The sequence below is a fragment of the Haliotis asinina genome, chromosome 2 (genome assembly GCF_037392515.1).
Source record: "Haliotis asinina isolate JCU_RB_2024 chromosome 2, JCU_Hal_asi_v2, whole genome shotgun sequence".
NCBI lineage: Eukaryota > Metazoa > Mollusca > Gastropoda > Lepetellida > Haliotidae > Haliotis > Haliotis asinina.
Genome location: NC_090281.1, coordinates 72116186 through 72136566, shown reverse-complemented (window position 1 = coordinate 72136566; position 20381 = coordinate 72116186).

Genomic DNA, 20381 nt, shown 5'->3' with positions numbered 1-20381 from the left:
ATTGCCATGTATGTATCATATTACCATGTATGCATCTTACTGGTATGTATGTATGTATGTATGTATGTATGTATGTATGTATGTATGTATGTATGTATGTATGTATGTATGTATGTATGTATGTATGTATGTATGTATGTATGTATGTATCATTTATTCATGTTATATTGGCATGTATGTATTATATTGGCATGTATGTATTATATTGGCATGTATGTATTATATTGGCATGTATGTATTATATTGGCATGTATGTATTATATTACCATGTATGCATCATACTGGTATGTATGTATGTATGTATGTATGTATGTATGTATGTATGTATGTATGTATGTATGTATGTATGTATGTATGTATGTATGTATGTATCATTTATTCATGTTATATTGGCATGTATGTATTATATTGGCATGTATGTATTATATTACCATGTATGTATTATATTGGCATGTATGTATTATATTGGCATGTATGTATTATACTGGCATGTATGTATTATATTGGCATGTATGTATTATATTGGCATGTATGTATTATATTACCATGTATGCATCATACTGGTATGTATGTATGTATGTATGTATGTATGTATGTATGTATGTATGTATCATTTATTCATGTTATATTGGCATGTATGTATTATATTGGCATGTATGTATTATATTACCATGTATGCATCATACTGGTATGTATGTATGTATGTATGTATGTATGTATGTATGTATGTATGTATGTATGTATGTATGTATGTATGTATGTATGTATGTATGTATGTATGTATGTATCATTTATTCATGTTATATTGGCATGTATGTATTATATTGGCATGTATGTATTATATTGGCATGTATGTATTATACTGGCATGTATGTATTATACTGGCATGTATGTATTGGCATGTATGTATTATATTGGCATGTATGTATTATATTGGCACGCATGCGATGCCTGGTGAAACACTGAGCATCCATGATCATGTCCTGTATTCGTCAACATTATCCTAAATGGTGGCAGTTGAAGGTCTTCCGGATCTTTTGTTTTCTTTAATGGTATCCTTTTTCCTACTGTACCTCGCTGTCCACACCGTATGGCACCGTTTCCGTAGATACTTGACAACAGCCCGGTACCAATTGTATTGTATGTGCATTTCTCCAAGAAGGCAAAGTCATTTCCCTGTCGAAACATACTGCCTACTTGTGTATCTGGTTTAAATGCAGTTTGTAAACTTAGAGAGTATTGTGCTTAGGTCGTATGAACTGAGAGTAAATCCTACAAAGCTGGACTCGGGGCCATAGGGTAGCCTAGTGGCTAACGCGTTTGCTCGTGACGCTGTTTGCTCGGTTTCAATTCCTTACATGGGTACACTGTATGAAGACCATGTGTGGTGTATCCTATCGTGATGTTGCTGGAATATTGCTAAAAACTAACGTCACTCAGTCGTAGTTGGGCTCACAACTGTTAAGCCACAGTTGTAATAAGTGCTTTCCTCTGCAGTATTCCTCATGCGCATGAATAATGTTAACACGTGCATCTGTCTAGAACTAATGGTTCAAAACTACAGAATTACGAGCCAACCTTTCCTTTACGCAGCCTGGTTGGAGCGTTAGAGCGTTGGAGCGTTAGCGCAGGCGCATCAGACCCAGGGAACCAGGCTGTTCCTTTACGTCACGGCACTAAACCGGATATGACGTGGTAGGGCCAAGGTCCTTTCGGAGGATCACGTGACTTCGTTTTTGGCCCTTCCACTTTGACTTCCCCGATCCATAACGGCTGTTAGTTGCCTGACGCCATGCCGACAGAGAATTCACACCTTTCCGGCTATTCCTCTGTTAATAATTGATCAAGTAATTGTGCCAAAAGAACGTTTAGGTCACGCTCGCTTTGTTATTCTGAATAAATCAGTTGTTTCCGTTTTCATCAATATTTCTCGGGATATTATTATTCACAGTCTGGTGATTGTTGTGATTGGCCGAGATAGATCGCAGGCTTATTGGTTAGCTGTTGCTTTTTTTTAGTTAACCGAGGTAACAACTGGTAGAGCGAATGAATTATTAACCCGTCGAACACCTGGAGCAGCCACAGAAACAAGGTGAATACAACATGATGTTTTCCTAAAGGGGTTAATCGTTCTTCTTCGCTGTTTTCAAATATATACTGGCTATACATCATGACGGGTTAGGAAGTGATAAAGCCATATGGTCGATAGTAAGTACTCAAGTTCATGATTTTGATTTATGAACTGATTGATTTTTTGACCAATTACACATATTGTTACACCCCACTTTGTTAATATATTACGTGTATTTAATATATTACGTGTATTTAATACATTCATGTTTGGACAAGAGACCAGTGGTTGATAGCAAGAGCCCGGCGTTGATGTTTACGATGATATATCATCAGGACAGTCAATTTGACTACTCGATGGCCTAGTGGTAAAAGCGTTCACTCATCACACTGACATTCCGGGTTCAATTCTGCTAAAGGGGTAAAAGTGTGAATCCCGTTTCTGGGGACCACCTCCGTGATTTTTATGTGCTATTGCTAAAAACGACGTACAAAACATATGCAAATACTCGCTGAAAAAATATCGACACTTTCGATCAGCCGGGAACGGTTACTCTTCGTGGGTGTCGATTCTGACAAAAGCAACCAAATTTTCACTTGAGGCACCAGAAAACCACGGGTAGACACATCATCCACCGATATTAAGGAACAGATGTGATATCATATTTCGTAATTGACCTATTATTATAACAGGGTTTAACTCCAGCTCAAGGTGTCCGCTTGCGTGTGATGCAATTTCACCACGTTTTAAATCGATTCTCGACGCAAAAAGGCATCTTCCGAAAGCCATTTAGCATGGCACTATTACCAACCAATCAATGGTATCCAGCGCGTTGAAGCGGACGTGTATGAAAAAGTGATCACTAGTACCATGCACATCCAGGGTATTTTACCCTACACCAAAAAACAGAGTTAATTTAGAGTTTCAAAAAATAAGTAGTTCCTCAAATCAGAAAATCTGGCCATAACCGTGAAGAACCGACGGGGGGTTGCTCGTGTGAAAGGCGAGGAGGGAGAAGCCAATTTTGTATGATCTTGCAATTTCCTGAGGACGGTGTTCGCAGGATAGCGGTATCTGAATGCATTGTGCAGTTACCGGTCCATGGTACCGTTGCCTAGCAACGTATGCGGGCTGAAACGTGCTGACTTTGATACTTTTCCAGAAATAACCTAACACCGATAGGACACGTATATGAGCTAATCAAACACGTTGAAAGACTTTGATAACCTCGGGAATTAATTGAGTAACTAGTAACATGCTTCAATGGGTAGACGTGCGTGATGAAACTCGACATGAAGCCAGTATGATGACTTCATTGAAACAGTTTGGACGTATAAAAACGGCGGGGGTAGATTTCCAGTAGATAATAAACGATGTATACAAAAGTAGCAATCATTCACCCGTGACTGACACGGAATTCTAGGAAATGTTATGTGCTTTTTCAGTAGTAATCTAGACTGCGCTTAATCCGTTGCTAAATCGATAATCAAGGTGTTATAAAATAATTTTTCATCAGCAAGTCAACAGATGGACAGCGTAGTCTACCAGCTGTGATATGTATAGCATTGGCAGTTTCTCAGGAATGTATAGAGGATCAATATAATTTCAACAATATTTTGCTTATCTTGTTCACGTGAGCTGTAGTTATTTATATATTACAGGAGCGGGTAACGCTACAAATTGGCATCGAAGTGCACATTGTCACTGACGGGATCTTAGCACTATGTAAAGCACGGTAGTTGGTAACACCAAACACTGGCATCAACGTGTCTATTGTCACTGACTGGGCGTTAATGCTATATACCGTTAGTTTGATTCCATTTGAGACCGATGAATTGCTCACTAACATAAAATCTATAATTGCAACAAAACTAAATTTTGTACAGCCACAGGAAATCGACAGACCAACCCTGATGATGTGTCTCATAAGTTTGGACACCCGAATTAAAAAAAGTTGTTTAACAAACGACCATCATTCTCTTGTCACCTTTCGCTGTTTTGTACGAGAGATGGGAAGTGGGAGGGGGGCACTTGCCGGTAGTACAGCCAGGTAATCAACAAGTGTGTGCTGTGAAGATGGGATCATCTCAAAGCCGTTATCTGGTTACCACTTGAAACGTCTTTCTATTTCATTCTCAACTTTCTCAACGCACTTTTGCCATGTTTCCTGCGTGATTGTGTCTACTGACTATTGAACAATCGTCTGTACATCCCGAAGTTTGAATGTTACATTTTGTCTGCCTACATCCGATTTCATGATACCCCAAATGAGTTCTATTGGGTTTAAATCACAATGAAAGGGTCGCAATCGCAAAACTGAATGACCATGTTCTGTAAGGTACTCATCAACCTTAAACACAGGTGTGGTTTTATTTCAGTGTATGATGTCATACAGATCAGATTTGGTTGCTTTTTCTGGATACGATATTGCTTTGTTTTGCAACCATTCTATCATGTCCCCCTTCTTACTGTTAGATGTTGGGGCCTGTGTATAAGGTACTTGAACGTCATGATATGGAGACAATCCATGACAGTCAGACTTTCAGGAGGCAGTGCTGGTACCAATTGCTTTTGTACCCATTCTAAGAAAACCATCCCGTTCATTTTGGTGTGATAGTCTCGGTTGTCTTTAGATTTTGCCTTGAAGACTAGGGAGCAGCCAGGTAGGAATCCCCGACTCTTGCAACCAGCATGGAGCACAATCAGTCGCTCTCCCTTGCCAAATGTTAATTTTCTGGCACAGCTAGGACTCTGAAGAGGACTCATTGTGTCCCTGTGGTATGGGAAGTATTTACCCATGTTTCGTCCATATATACATACTCGTAACCCTCTGTACGTTTCTTTCGAATTGTGCGTAAGTGCTGGTTTCTTATTCGAACAATATCAGACCTCTCGCACAGTGCACGTCTATTTTCTGCGCCTACTTTTTTGTAACGGAAACCAAATTTGTGAAGCAACTTCCATAACTGATATTTTGAAATGACCAAAGAATGATTAGTCTCCATATGCTTTTTCAGAATACGCAGAGAGACAAAGGTATTTTGTTTATATAGAGACTTAATGGCGTTTCTAACCAGCTGTTGTTGAAATGAATTGACTTTCTCACGTCGTGTGGGTTTTGAGACGGTCCCCTCAGTTGTGTCCGTGCAGGTTGAATCGGTACAGTTTTTCAAGATAGTTTTTAACTTCCCTTCCGTCATCCCAACAGCAGTTCGTAAACGATACTTAGCCAAAGCATATTGAGGCCCACCCCTTTCACCTTCGTTTTTAAAAACGCTTAGTACTTTGCAAATAATTGGCTTAGCATCGTGTGATAATCTCATTGTTTCGGGTACTGCAATCACGAATGTCCGGTTTGCCGAGCAAATCACACGTGTCAATTTCACACGTGCACCTTGCCCACCTCCCGCCGAAAGGAATCAAACGGACTGTAAAAGAATATGCTTTCATTTAGTGCAGAGACCACGTCACTGCAAAAAACTGGCATCAAGATATATATTGTCACTGATGTAGGCTATGGGAACTTGCATCCAAACTCAGTGATACGACTGAGAGAGTTCAGCTGCAGTTGTCTCCCCTGGTCGCACATCATTGAGTCTACTCTGAATCTCGTCCCACAAGTGTTACATCGGGTTTAAGTCTGGACTTAGGTCATTGAAGAGTTTGTTGATGGACAAAGTTTCAAGTAGCTCTGGAAGTATGGGCACGCGCAGTGTCCTGCTGAAAGACGGGGTTTCCATGACGACCAAAATGTGGCACGACGAAGGGTCTCATTGCTTGATTATTGTAGCGGGTAGATGTTACACCATTTCCTCTACCAACACCAATATTCTGGACCACCATAGGGCCTAGTTTGTGAGCAATAGCACCCCACACCATTATGCCCGGACTTCCCCCCGAATCTTTTTCCAAGACACAATCATCTGCAAAACGCTCCCCGCGTCGTTGCCACGTGTTTTTTTCTATCAAATACAGAATCTGAAACCAAATTGAACTTAAGCTAGGAACTAGGTGTAGCTAACATATAAAAAGTGAAAAAATAACAAAAATTGAGATGAAATATATCTGGCAAAATTTTTGGTAAGGTAACGTTTCTTTTGCGGTTCAGTATATAAACCATAGTGGCTTGTAAATTTGAATGCTGGGTATACATTGTAACTGACGGGGTCTTAGCACTAGAGAACAACCTTCATTATGTTTTCATATTGTGCTAAGACTCCGGCAGTGACAATATATACCTTGATGCCAGTTGTTTTGCTTTGCATTGGTTGGTTGGTTGTTTAACGCAGCACTAAGCAATATTCCAGCTATATGGCGGAGGTATGTAAATAATTGAATCTGGACCAGACAACAGCAACTGATCAACAGCATGAGCATCGATCGCCTGACCTCCCAATCTCCTTACTCACCTCTTGTGCAAGCATGGGCTGCTGAAGATCAATTCTAGCCTGGATCTTAATGGGTCTGTTGTGCCTTACAGGTCTCTGAGAGTTGCAAGTTACCTTCTCTTACAGCTACAGGTCGAAGAGAGAACGGAGGGTTTGCAGGAATGAGTGAGTGTACGCCATGAGTGAGAGATTGAGGTTAGTTTTACTCCGCTTTTAACAATGTTCCAGCAATATCACGGCCGGGGACACCAGAAATTGGATTCACACATTGTACGCCATGAACTGTTCACTGACGCCTAGTCTCTGAATATGGACAATTTTGAGGGAAAAAAGAGAGATAATTTTGATGGAAAGAAGAAACAGCATATGAACTGAAAAGGAGACTCGGTGAGAAGGGAGGTAAGTTCCAGTGGAAAACGTCTAGTACTTGTTCACGAAATATCGAAAACCTGAACTGAAGAAGAATGTGGGATAACTCTTTTTTTGATATCACAAAATGCTTAATACTTTTAGATGTCATGAATTTGATTTTCATGTTATCATAAAAAAGTTCTCAGATTGTTATCTCAATAATACATTCATAGATACATGTATACCCAAATGAATCAATGACAGCACAAATTCGAATAATTGTTATTTAATGATATCTAACTATGTATACATTTACAAGTCATTATATACAATGTATTCAAAGAACTTTCCTGTCAAAGATTCATTTTGGCATATCAGTAATAAGTAATTTTTGACGTGATAATCCGGACAAAATGATAAATCGGCGCCTCATAACATAGGGTTTAGAAGGCATCGGTGGAGTGGCCTCGTGGTTAAAGAGCCATATTGAAGACCCGGGTGCGATTTCTCACATGGTGCAATGTGTGAAGCCCATTTCTGGTATCCCCCGTCGTGATCTTGTAGCAATACTTTGCTGGATATTGGTGGAATATATTGCTAAAACGGCGCAAACCCGTACTCACTCACTCGTTTGCTCACTCACTCACTGAAGAGTTTGTTTTTGGGGGCAGCAAATGAAAACATTGGCAGCAGTTAATCAGTGTGTTGCATTTCATGCCAACATACAATTTAATGTCATTTACATAAACTTTCAAATTAGAATATCATTGCGAGTTTCGGACACTTAAGAACACCCGTCTTTGTCACCACTACCACATGAACAACGATAAAACATGTACGTAACGTCATCTTATACACAAGATATCATTCAGGTATTTTAAATGGCTTTATAACGCAACTAGTCTCGGTATAGGGCCAGTAAACACTACCGTTGGAAAACATCTGACGTCCGATATTCAGTGATTAGGCGATATATTTTCATAAACACATTTTCACATATCTGTTTAACACAGGGTCAAATTATTAACTCGGTAGTGGTCTTGTTTCTCTTGCCTCTGGGATAATGTCAAATTATCTTTAATTCAGCGACACGCGATAACATCAGACCCCAGACCAATTGGCGGTCTGGCGCAAGTGCAGGTGTACCGAGAGCGCTATTGACCTCGTTCGAGATGCCACTACCGTTAAATATCACCACCCACTCTTGACCTCTTGCCCGGATGTAACCACGTGATCAAATCTCGTCAATGTTTTTACACAACAGAATTTGTATCTCATAAAAAACACTCCTTACAACAAAACAATAGTAATTACAGAAAATAATATTCTTTCATAATCTGCGGCATGGCATGTTTTACATGAGGTGCAGTTGAATGGTCTAGTGGTTAAAGGGTTTGCTCGTCGAAGACCAGGTTCGATTCCTCACATGAACTTCTGCGGGGTTTTCGGCGTGACGAGCAGACGCTTTAACTACTAGGGAAGCAAACGCTTATGATGAAAGGATATTGCTTTCTGTAATGACTTCTGTAATGACTTTCTGTTGTAAAGAGTGCTTTAACCACTAGGCTACCCCACCGCCCCTGCAGACAAGTAATGCAAATGAATCCGAGTATCACGGAAGTCACGTGATGAGAACTCCGTGCATGGATGTTGTGGGAATCCTTTCGTTTCCAAATTTTGAAGCAATGCTTAGAATTCATGTCCGGAAGGGTTTCGCACCAGACTCGCACTTCTCTCTCTCGTTGGAGTAGGTCGTTTTACGACGCTTACAGCACTAATTCTAGCGGCATTTTGGCGGCTGACAGTGCAAGACACCAGAAAAGTGATTCCACCATTTTACTCATATGGGGAGTCGAACCTGGGCCTCCTACGACAAACATAGTCGCCCTTTATGGGACGCATGGGTTGCTGAAGGCCTATTATACCCCGGGACCTTCACGGATGTGTCGATAAAGGTAGTCAGTGTGTGTGACGGAGAAACTGTTTGTTAGAGTAGTCGTAACTCGTTACCGTTCGTCAACCTCCAAATGACCCATGAAGATCCAGGCCAGAGTCAGCCTTCCATGCTTCTTGAAAAAGGTGACTGACGGGATCTGGTGGTCAGGCGCTCTGTCCAGGTTAGCACGCCATCATGTATCCTGATTTCGAAGATCTGTGCTCATGCTGGTGATCACGGGATTGTCTGGTCCAGATTCAAGTACTTAAAGATCAACTAATCTACCATCAAATGTTTTCCGTTTTACGAACAACTCATCAGTGCGTGAGATCGAGTCCTTCACCTTGATACGCTCACGACCTTTGTCAGCCAGTGACAGAAAGCAACCTCTTAAGGTGAATCATGCTCTGATTTTAATCAAACCCTCCTGCTTCACCGCAATTTCATCGTCACAAACAAACAAAAGGGTATTTATAGACATCGATTTTACGTCTTTAACCAATCAGGGCACCAATGTGGTGTAGTTGAGTGATATCTCAATTTGGTGTTGAACGAGACGAGTAGTCCATGGTCCCAAGAGAGATCTGTGAATTTCCTGCAAGGACAATGAACCGAATGTTGAGGGAGATATGTCGGTACGGAACCAGGCACTAAAACGACTAGAATTCAATAGTGCGTTAATTTTAATACTGAAAAAATGTTTCTGATTAAATACAGCATCAACTATAACAATAATGTGATCATAATAGCCAACGTTTCTGAAAATGTGTCATGTATTTTTTATTTATTGTTTTGCTTTCCAAATGTATCGGCCAAGTTGCAAAGAAAAATTCCTTTAGCTCAGCTGTAGGGGTGGTAGGTAACTGGTTAAAGCGTTCGCTCTTTGTACTGAAGACCTGGTTCGAATCAAAACAGTTTCAATCGCTGTTACACTGCTAGAATATTTCCCAAAATGATACCAAACCCTGTTCCCCCACTAGTTACATGAGAGAGTGAGCTCCGTGTCATGCCGGTTTGAACATTATTTGAAGACATAATTGCACGATGCGGCCATAGTGCTAAGATGAACGTAACACCAATACACTGACATAGCATGATCAAGCTACGTTACAGTTATGACGAGAGTTTTGCGTTGGTTGGGGTTTTTTTTAATCCGCACTCAACAACATTCCAGCCGTATGGCGGCGGACTATAAATGGTCGAGCATGGATTAGGCGACTAGACAATCCAGTGATCAACAGCAAGACCATCAATCTACGCAAACTGGGATATGACTACATGTGTTAAGCAAATCAGCGAGCCTGATCACCCGAACCTGTTGGTCGTCGTTTACGACAAGCATTTGTTACTGAGGAACAGCTTAACTCGGATCTTCGCGTGCCATTTTCAGGGTACACTTTTCAGTATGATTTTGACTTTGTCAGCAATAAAAGTGTGTTCCGTATATTTATAGACTGTCATCATAAAGCTGCAATATTGCCAAGATCAAACAAAACCAGTTCACAGCTATTATGTTTCTGATGTAGATATTGGTTTGTAACAGAACGCCAGTGGGTAGAAATAGCCCATGGATTGTATAGTGGTAAATGGATATATCAAAAGTTTACTCAGTTTGAAAAAGAAATCATTAGAATGACTATTTTTGACTGACATTTAGAACTTGGTAGAAGTAGATCGTATGAAATGAAGCATGAGACACAAATATGAGACGTCCTTGAGAAATATAGAAAACTGCCAACGCCATCGTTATTCAAGCCATATCACGTCTATTAGTGAAAGCAGTTATGCCGTACAAGCAAGTACACGAAGGAGCAAATAACTAAAAAAGGAATGAACAAAAAATTGTTATGTTGGGAAAATCACGACACGCCTACTACGAGGCCTGCTTGTTTCATAGGTAACAACATAATCTGGATCATCTTCCACAGAAATCGCAACTGTAAAATACATTCCTATGCTCATGTGTGGACACATCGATACACCCAAGTGTTGGAAGTTTCAACATTGTAGGCGCTCTGAATTATTATTAACGGTCAAAAACGTTAAGCAATGCATTACGTGAACGATGATCATGTTGAATACATGGACACGAAAAGGAAAAGTATAATAAGCTATGTTTTAAAACGATTTGCATATTCTTAATATTAAGACATTTGAATATTGCTGCCACAGGGCGGGGGTCTGTCATTAACTGTTTCTGGCACATGATCTTTCGCCCATAGAGCACGTGTGGGACGAAATGGAACGGCGATTACGACGTCAACAGCCAACGCCCACAACGTTACGGGAACTCCGCCAAGCTCTTCCCCGGATATGGAATGACATACCCCAAGACTTCCTCAGACGTTTGGTGGGCTCTATGAGGCGCAGATGTCAAGCATGCATTGCAACACGTGGTGGACATACACCTTACTGAACGTGTGTTTTCGGTTTATGACCCCTGTCATGTTCAGTACCCGTTTTCACTCCTTAAAGGTTCGCATTGTGTCGGTCCAGGCATGTCGAAGGGATGTCAAGTCACCCAGCTGATCGTGTAATCCAACTGTTTAGACTCAATACATTTTGTCTATCTTTGATATGTGTTTGTCATTGATCACAGTAACTTTTGCCTCTTAGTATACATATTTTTCTGAGTGTAGACACATCGAAAGCCACGGGACCTGATGACACTGGAAACGTCATACCGGAACTAACTATCAGCCTCTCTAACCTCGTTGTTAACTATGCTGTTTAAGTTCTCCATTTGTAACAAACTGCACCCTTCATGCTTATGGCATACTATTAGAGTGGTGCGAAAGTTAATTAGACAGTAGAATGCAGAATAAATGGCTACAAATTAGGTATTAACGTGCTAAAGCCATTCTTCACTGAGAAGGGCATGAAAAATGGTAGCTAAGCGAATGTGAACCTAGAGGACGCCATGAACAATTTCACCAGCCAGAGAGGTGAGATCAAAGACATTTCAAGAATTAAGGTGACATGGATCTGTCACTACTGTGACATTTTGTTTGATGCTTATATTCTACAATATATGAAAATATACTTAGTTTTTCTAAATATTCACTTGCCTGCATAAGTGTAGAATTGCAATCTTTACTTGTAGGATCGGTGTTGAGGTTCTGCTGGATTGTACAAACCGCGATTGTATAAGGTTATTCTATGTAACCAGATCATCCGATTGCAATCTCCATTAAAACGGAGGGTGATGGACCTCCCATGTGTATCTCCGGCAATGAGGTGTTCACCATCAAGCATATTTTGCTTGACTGTGTGGACTTTTTAACTGCAAGGAACTCCCTTTATGTTGCGAGAAATCTGAAAGATCTGTTTTCCTGTGTGAGCGGTACCCTGATGGTAGATTTCCTGAGGGAGGTTGGTCTATATCACAAATTGTAGTTTCATAGGGAGAATAACAAAGTACTTGCTTTTATATTCGATGCTATGGCATATTCTGTTTTTAAATGTGGTGAAATGAAAGCCAAACTCTTTCGGACCATGCACTTAAAATGGTAATGGATGCAAACTTGATCTCGACACTCTATGGATGGAATAACGCCGATGTGACGTAAAACCCAGCTCAGCTCTACTAGTGTGATCGGAGATTCTAACAGTAGAGACTCCGATCGCAATCGCTTCTTGTTGAATCTCCAATTCTACCAGATCGCATTCTCTAGTTATATATTTCACCAGTGAAGTATGAGAGTAGTATCTTGTATCAATAGGTTATCTATCACAAAACTGTACCTCGCATTGATTCTCCGGCATCCCAGATGCCAGCCCATCAACGATTAACTCGGGGATTATTTCAAATATTTGGAGGTGTATTTCCAGATGATTTCATAAATCATGCCGAAATCATTTTAATATAATTTGAAAATTAAACGCCAACGTTGTTAGCCTTGACATTTTAAGCTGACTCCGGGGAATCGAATATTGATTACAGGCAATATATTTCCCGATTGGTATATTTTTCTATACGGAAGATATCACCCTGAAGTCGATTTCATTTTTAGCCGAAATTCTAGCTGAGCAAAAGTAATTTTGAGATTAAAGCCAGATGACACAGTTTTCGACTTATGAATTATGCATTAACCCTGAGTTGGTGTATGTTTACCAGTTCCATGCTAAAGTTGAATTTATGGAAGAAGATTAAGTTTTGGATCCGTTATTTTTTTATTTTCACTGTTAATCTGTTTTTATGGTTCACGTATATTTGTATAAATACGGTTTGTTGTTTCACCTAAAAGCAGTTGTCTGTGGTGATGTGCCTCACTCTATGTTTTTTTGTCTTGACTCTTCAAGAACGGAACAAGGTGTGTTTGTTGTTTAACGAGAGACTCCGTAATATGTAAGCTGTATGAAAAGGGTTGTAATTTGTCCAGTGTGAACCAGATGCTCCAGAGATTGATGTCATGAGCAAATATCAACACTGCCAACCAAGCCACCCATCTCAACCATCCGGTCCATTTTGTCACCTCTAAGGACAAGCACAGGTGCCTTAAGGATCTATTTGATTGTTAGTTGTTTAACGTCACACTCAGCAACATTCCAGCTTTATCTGGGCAGTCAATAACTACTCGAGTCCGGACCAGACAATCTAGTGATCAGCATCATGAGCATGGTGGAATACGATGACATGTGTCAACCAAGTCAGACTGCCTGGCCAGCCGATCCCGCTAGTTGCCTATAACTAACTATATCACAGGTTGCTCAAGACCAAATCTAACTCGGAAACAATGCCGTACATTTTGGCTTTATTTCCGTCGATATTGGGAGCATGTTTCCATACGCGATTTTGAAAGTTGTTCTTCTATACAGTGATGTTTTGAGAGGTTACTTTTTGTTATTTGACAATGATGCAATTGACGTAGGTTTTATAGTAATATTTTGAAACCTAGATTTGCAGTGATTCAGAGACGTTTGTTAGCCTGGGGTCGTCTTGACAAGTGTATACTTTCTTTTGTCGGCGCTCCGTAAGTAACTGACTATTTGATTGGACAGTGCAGGAGTTGATTGCGTGAAAGACAGTCCAGGCCGTCACAGAAAAAGACATCCTCAACAAAGTCACTGAGCCCCATGGGGCGGTAGGCTAGCACACTAAGTCACTCACTGAGCCCAATATCCTGATAAGAAAATTTGGCTTTATGGGTCGTTCATGCTAAGTTGGGAACTGTTGACAACCTTGTTGATAGGAAGGAAACAGTTGTAATGTAAGTGGCAATGACACCATGATGTCGGCCATTCAATACTCTCTCTCTTTCTCTCTTTCTCTCCTGATCACTCTCTCGCAAGCGATCTGTCGATCTCGTACCCTTTGTCTCTTGCGCTTTCTCTCTTTCTAACGGCCACTCTAGCGGCTTCGTTTGCTTTTCCTCGCTCTCTCTCCCTTCCTCTCTTCCTCACTCTCTCCTCGCTCTCTCTTCATCCCTATCTCTTTCCCCCTCTTTTTCTCTTCTTTCTCCACTGAACCTGATGCGGAGTTTACACTATTGATAACAATTTCCTTATTGAGTTACCATCTTCTCACAAGGAAAAATCAATATCAGCAACCAGTTCCATAACTTCTGATATTTTAGATCATCCAGTGATGACTCCTCTTTGTCTCCACAGAGCAAATAATCCATACGCGTGGTGTTGCCCCCTACGCTTCTGGATCCTTCTCCACAGATGAAAACAGATCTGTTCTGGACTCGTGTCCATAAGGTTGCTTCCATCAATTTCATTGGGGACATTTTGAAGCCACACATTGATGGATGGTCGTATTCCCACCTGACAACATGGATGTGTCGAAGACAGAATTAGATGACTGTGAAGCGACATGACGACGCAATTAACTTGCCATGTGGCCATGGCGGGACGTGACTGAATGTCTGGCGGGGACAACATGTTTGAATGGCATTGTGGAGATACGTTTAAATGGCTGTGTGTGGCGATATGTTTAAATGGCTGTGTGACGATATGTTTGAAACGTCATGTGTGACGATATGTTTAAATGATCGTGTAACGATAAGTTTGAAAGATTGTGTGTGACGATATGTTAGAATGGCTCTGTATGACGATGTGTTTGAAAGGATGTGGGTGACCACATATTTGAATGGTTGTGTGACAATATATTTGAAAGACTGTGTGTGACGATATATATAGGTTTAAATGATTGTGTGTGAGAATATGTTAAAACGTCTGTGTAACGATGTGATTTAAAGGCTGTGTGTGACGCTACTTCTGAATGGCTGTTAGTACCGACATGTTTGTAGGGCAATATGTTTGAATGGATGTGTGGGACGAAACGTTTGAATGACTGTGTCTGACAATACTGTTTGAATGGCTGTGTTGACGACATGTTTGAAAGACTGTGTGTGACGATATGTTTGAAAGACTGTGTGTGACGATATGCTTGAATGGCCGTGTGTGACGATATGTTTGAAAGACTGTGTGTGACGATATGTTTGAATGCCTCTGGGTGACGACATGTTTGAAAGACTGTGGGTGACGATATGTTTGAATGGTTGTGTGTGACGATATGTTTGAATGGTAGTGTGTGACGACATGTTTGAAAGACTGTGTGTGACGATATGTTTGAAAGACTGTGTGTGACGATATGTTTGAATGGCTGTGTGTGACGATATGTTTGAAAGACTGTGTGTGACGATATGTTTGAATGCCTCTGGGCGACGATATGTTTGAAAGACTGTGTGACGATATGTTTGAAAGACTGTGTGTGACGATATGTTTGAATGGCTGTGTGTGACGATATATTTGAAAGACTGTATGTGACGATATGTATGAAACACGACAGATGATAATGCCGACGTGTAGTAACAAGATTGAAAGGGTGTATGTGAATTGAATAGGTGTATAAATGGCACGAGTGAATGACTATCCACACTACACCAAACATCATCGACCCACAGTGCCTGTGATCTGTTTGACAACATGACCACACTGCAAACTATGTACCTTGAACCTCCTACATCGTCGACGTATGTATACAAACTCATCTGCCATGCAGTCCCCATTCAGGCAACATACTATAACCACCCACAGCACATTAAATTTCATCTCCTAACTAGGATAGGACCCTAGAGAGTAAGTGAGTGAATTTATTTTTACGCCGCTTTTAGCAGTATTTCAACAATAACGCAACGGGGAAGACCAGAAATGGACTTCACACACTGTGCCCATGTGGGGGATCGAACCCGGTCTCCAGCATAACGAGAGTACGCTTCAACCACTGTGGTAATCCTCCGCCCCTGGACATTGAGGACCTGTTATGCTACGCTTCCCTGTGGACCCGTAAAGGTCCGGGGTAGAAGCCTTCAGCAACTTCTGTTTGCTATGAAAGGCAACTATGCTTGTCGTAAGAGGCGACCAACGGGATCAGGTGGTCAGGCTCGCTAACTTGGTCGACTCATGTCATCGGTTCCATATTGCGCAGATCGATGCTCATGTTGTTGATCACTGGATTGGTCCAGACTGGAATATTTACAGACAGCCGTCATATAGCTGGAATATTGCTGAGTGCGACGTAAAACTACACTCACTCACTCCGCTACCCTATGATTGGCTGTATGAAGATCTCCAAGTGAACAATCAAACATACAGGAAGACATATCTGGGGAACCGACACCGCTAGAGGACAAGGATATGACCTACGCGGACCTAAATCTACTTACACAACTGGTCACGTGACAGGGGCACGTAATATGGTAATATGGCCGATTAACTACTACTATATTGCAGAAACTCGTGACAGCCGTGCATTACTTACAAGTCAGGAGACGTTAATAATCTCAGTCACAATTAAATAACGAATAACGACACATACCGAACGGAGCAATCTTTGTATCACACGGGCCATTTATCGTCACTCATGGACAAAACATAGCAGTATGTTATAAGTGTGTGTTGCCCTGGGGAACAGAGGTCGTCAGAAATAACCCCCAGCGCTCCAGGCCTCTCTTTGTGAGAGTCAGTTTAGATGAGGATCGGGTGGTTATAGTGCTTGACAGAAGGATCGGGTGGTTATAGTACTTGACTGAAGGATCGGATGGTCACAGTACGTGACTTAAGTAGGATTGTGCGGTTATTGTATTTGGCCTGCGTGAGAATCGGTTGGTAATTGTACTTGAACTAAGGGAATCAGGGGTGGTTATAGTTAGTGAATTAATGAAGAGGTATATATAGTGTGTGTGTTTAAAATAAGGATAGGATGGTTATAGTTGCGACTTAAATGGGTATCGGGTGATTATACAAAGTGACTTAATTGGGTGGCTATTGTGACTTCTGTATTACCGAGCCTGTGTAATCTGTCTAAACATTTTATACCCAAGAATCTCAGGTCCCCAACATTATCACGTCACAGTCCCTAGGTGGAAATAGTGTCAGTGAGTGACTTTAATTTTACACAGCACTCAGTATTCTCTGTGACGGCGGTCCGTGAATCATCGAATCTGGAACAGACAATTGAGTGATCAACAGCATGAGCATCGATCTACGCAATTGATCGACAACATGTGTTGCCCGTGGAATCTGTGCAAATATTTCTTACCAAAGCATCTCATGTCCCGGTCAGATTCACATCCTCAGTCCCCTGGGAAAAAAATTAAATAAAAATAAAAAACCTAACTTCTGTTTTCATCTTATAATAAATTTCCTTCCATCATTTATACAAGCATGAAATGTGAACACAAACATGCTGTACTATTGTCCGACTTCTTCAAAGCGTCCTTCCTCGTCTGCATATCACTGTTGTGCCACAACCTGGTGTTCAACAATCAAAAAGCAAAACAGAAATGGTTCCTTTTTTCATGCGATCCATCTTCCTTGACACAGTATCCTGTCCGGCTAAAAAACTCCTAGTACGATAACTCGGATGTGGATGAAGACGTCTTACGTAGGTTACAGACAGTCCTGTGTTAGTCTTTAGTCTTAATGTCGGAGACAGACATATAGTCCTTCGCGTTGCATTAAGACGCTTCCGTACGGCAACCCACACCTGGTTTCTGTTGTTTTATGGCCCATGGAAATACATTGTGTGTCTATAATGGATGCAGTTTCCGTCTCCAATGTAACTAATCCGGGAGGGATCACGGTTCACAGATTCACAGACCTAAATTCACAGATCTCACATCACAGATCACATGGAAGACCATGTCGGTATTGGTCAATTTTCTACGTCATGCTTGTGGCTTTGAAATCATTATCATCATCATCATCATCATCATCATCATCATCATCATCATAGCAGCAACATCACCGTAAACTGTTTTTGACATTCTTGGTTCAAGTCACTTTGGGGATGGTGCCCAAGGTACATCCCCTACCTGTGTCAGGATTCGAAGGTAGTCGTGTTTTCGAACCCAAGAAGTATATATACGAATCCCTTTCTAGAGTGTGTTAGCAGTATTCCTCCCCGACGTTTTAGAAGTGAATGTTAGTTTCTGCCACTCTGGTCCCCAGTCAAACTGACCTAACACAATGACATGAGACAAAAGTTTTTCTGCACCAAACTGATTATATAGACACAGCTTCTTCGCCACAAACATGTCGTGGTGGTATATAGGAGAGTATAATATTGTGATCATCTTTGATTACCTAAATAGATGGATGTTTGATATAAAAAAAAACTGATAATTTTCTACCACCCATTCTTATTTGGCATACCGAGGGCATTCTGGGAAAGAATATGTACTACTAATGAATCTATGATTTGCGTAATAGGTGCCGGTGTGCTATAATTCTCTTACACGTGTATTATTTAGCAATTTGCAGAGTAATTAATATTGAGTATCCTTGCCATGTGAGCGTTAATTCAGGTGTAAATAGATTACCAAGTGGTACAAACTTGACTTCTTTAGCATACGCCAGGATTGTTTCAAACTATACAAATCGGGTTTCAAAATTTGCAGTGTTTCACCGACTGTTCCCAACCTAATAACCTTTTTGATAACGTTTTCAATCAGTGGGCATACTAGTATCTAATTTTCAAGAGAATACTTTCTTGACCCGGTAATATGATTTCCAAGACCATCTGCTGCCAACCGCCTGGGTGCTGTTATACAAAGACAAGAATCTCAACTCTAACATACTTGACTGGAAACAGGAGCAAGTGTGAGACTCTGTTGTAGAACACACGTGGTGATGGGCTACAACATGTATCAACCATGTCCCGTTCATCAGTGCAGATCCTTTCTTACAATTCCACCAGCTGTGTAACTCCTTCCCCATGAAAACAGTGAGTAAATCATTCCAACAATTGATTGTTGGGGTTCTTTGACGAAGCGAGGGTTATTCATGCTCTCACTGCGACAATTGTCGATCACTTTCTCTCCACGTTAACCGTAGAATCGAAGATGTAAACGACCAGGACCCCAATATCTCTTTATCATTCAACCCGGACGACAAGGTCAAGGTCACTCGCAGGCGGAGACGACCGACTGGCCACTCCTGGCGGTAATTTCACCAGAGGTTTTCATTTAACCCGACTGCACTCTGACCTGTTTGAGTTATACTGAAGCGTATATAAGAAGCACTCGTCGGCTTTCTAGATGTATAACCTGATTTGGTTCGGTGTCGTCACGGTTTATTGAATTTCAATGGTGGACAGCGATGACCACTGAAGGAAGAGGTTTACAGTCTGGATACGTTTCCAGAACAGGTCTGAACCTTACCTGGACGTTGTGTCACTGGACGACAATAGACTTGACATTGCAGACATACGACGCGGCCGCGTCACAATTTGAATTTGAGTTGCTATGGAGGTTAATTTGTTTAAGTTACATCTCCCATCAGGTCTATATGTTGCCTGGGCATGTAGCCAGATGATACTATTCGTCAACAACAAATGTTGGAGATTCATTTGTACCGGTTATAAACATTGTATACTTGACCCGTACAGCCTGTCTCACGGTCCCTGAACATCAGTATTGTCCATTCAGCCCAGCCCATTCATTAATGCAAAATCCCTATATGATGGACGTCTAAAATTTCTTCAGGTTTTGTTACCAATGTCTTGCTCAACTTTGTGAAATCGTTCTAAGGATGATTACCGCAGTTTGGAAGCTACGTTGGGGTATATTGTTTAGCATAGTTTCTTTGTTTGAAGTAAAGCCATTAATGTTACAGTTGTCTGGCAGTGGTATGTAAATGAGGAACCAGACAAAAAGGTGATTGCCGTCATGAGCGTCGACGTGGTTATTCGAAACATTCATCAACCAGGTCAGCTGGCCTTATTCACCGTTTCGACAAACTTGATTACCTGAAGTCCAGTTCTAACCCGAATCATCATGGGTACCTAAAAGTCATCCTTGATGTCAATTTGAAAAAATATCGGCCTAGCAGTGACTGTCATTATTAACCTGTTTCCACCCAATATCTTGCCACTTTAAAGGAATGACCCTATTTGAAAATAACGAACGTTTCTAACGACGTTTATCAGCACACAGAACTGCTGCGTTTTCCATTCGTCACGCCAAATATCACTCCGTGTCATCGTGACGAACGCAAGTAACAGCTCCACGTCACTAGTCATGGCCAAGCCTCGCGCCATGAACGGTTAAACGCCCTAACGAGCACAGTACATTATAGAGGACAATAGCCATGCTCTGGAAATGGATTGCCAATGTCTTCTCACCGC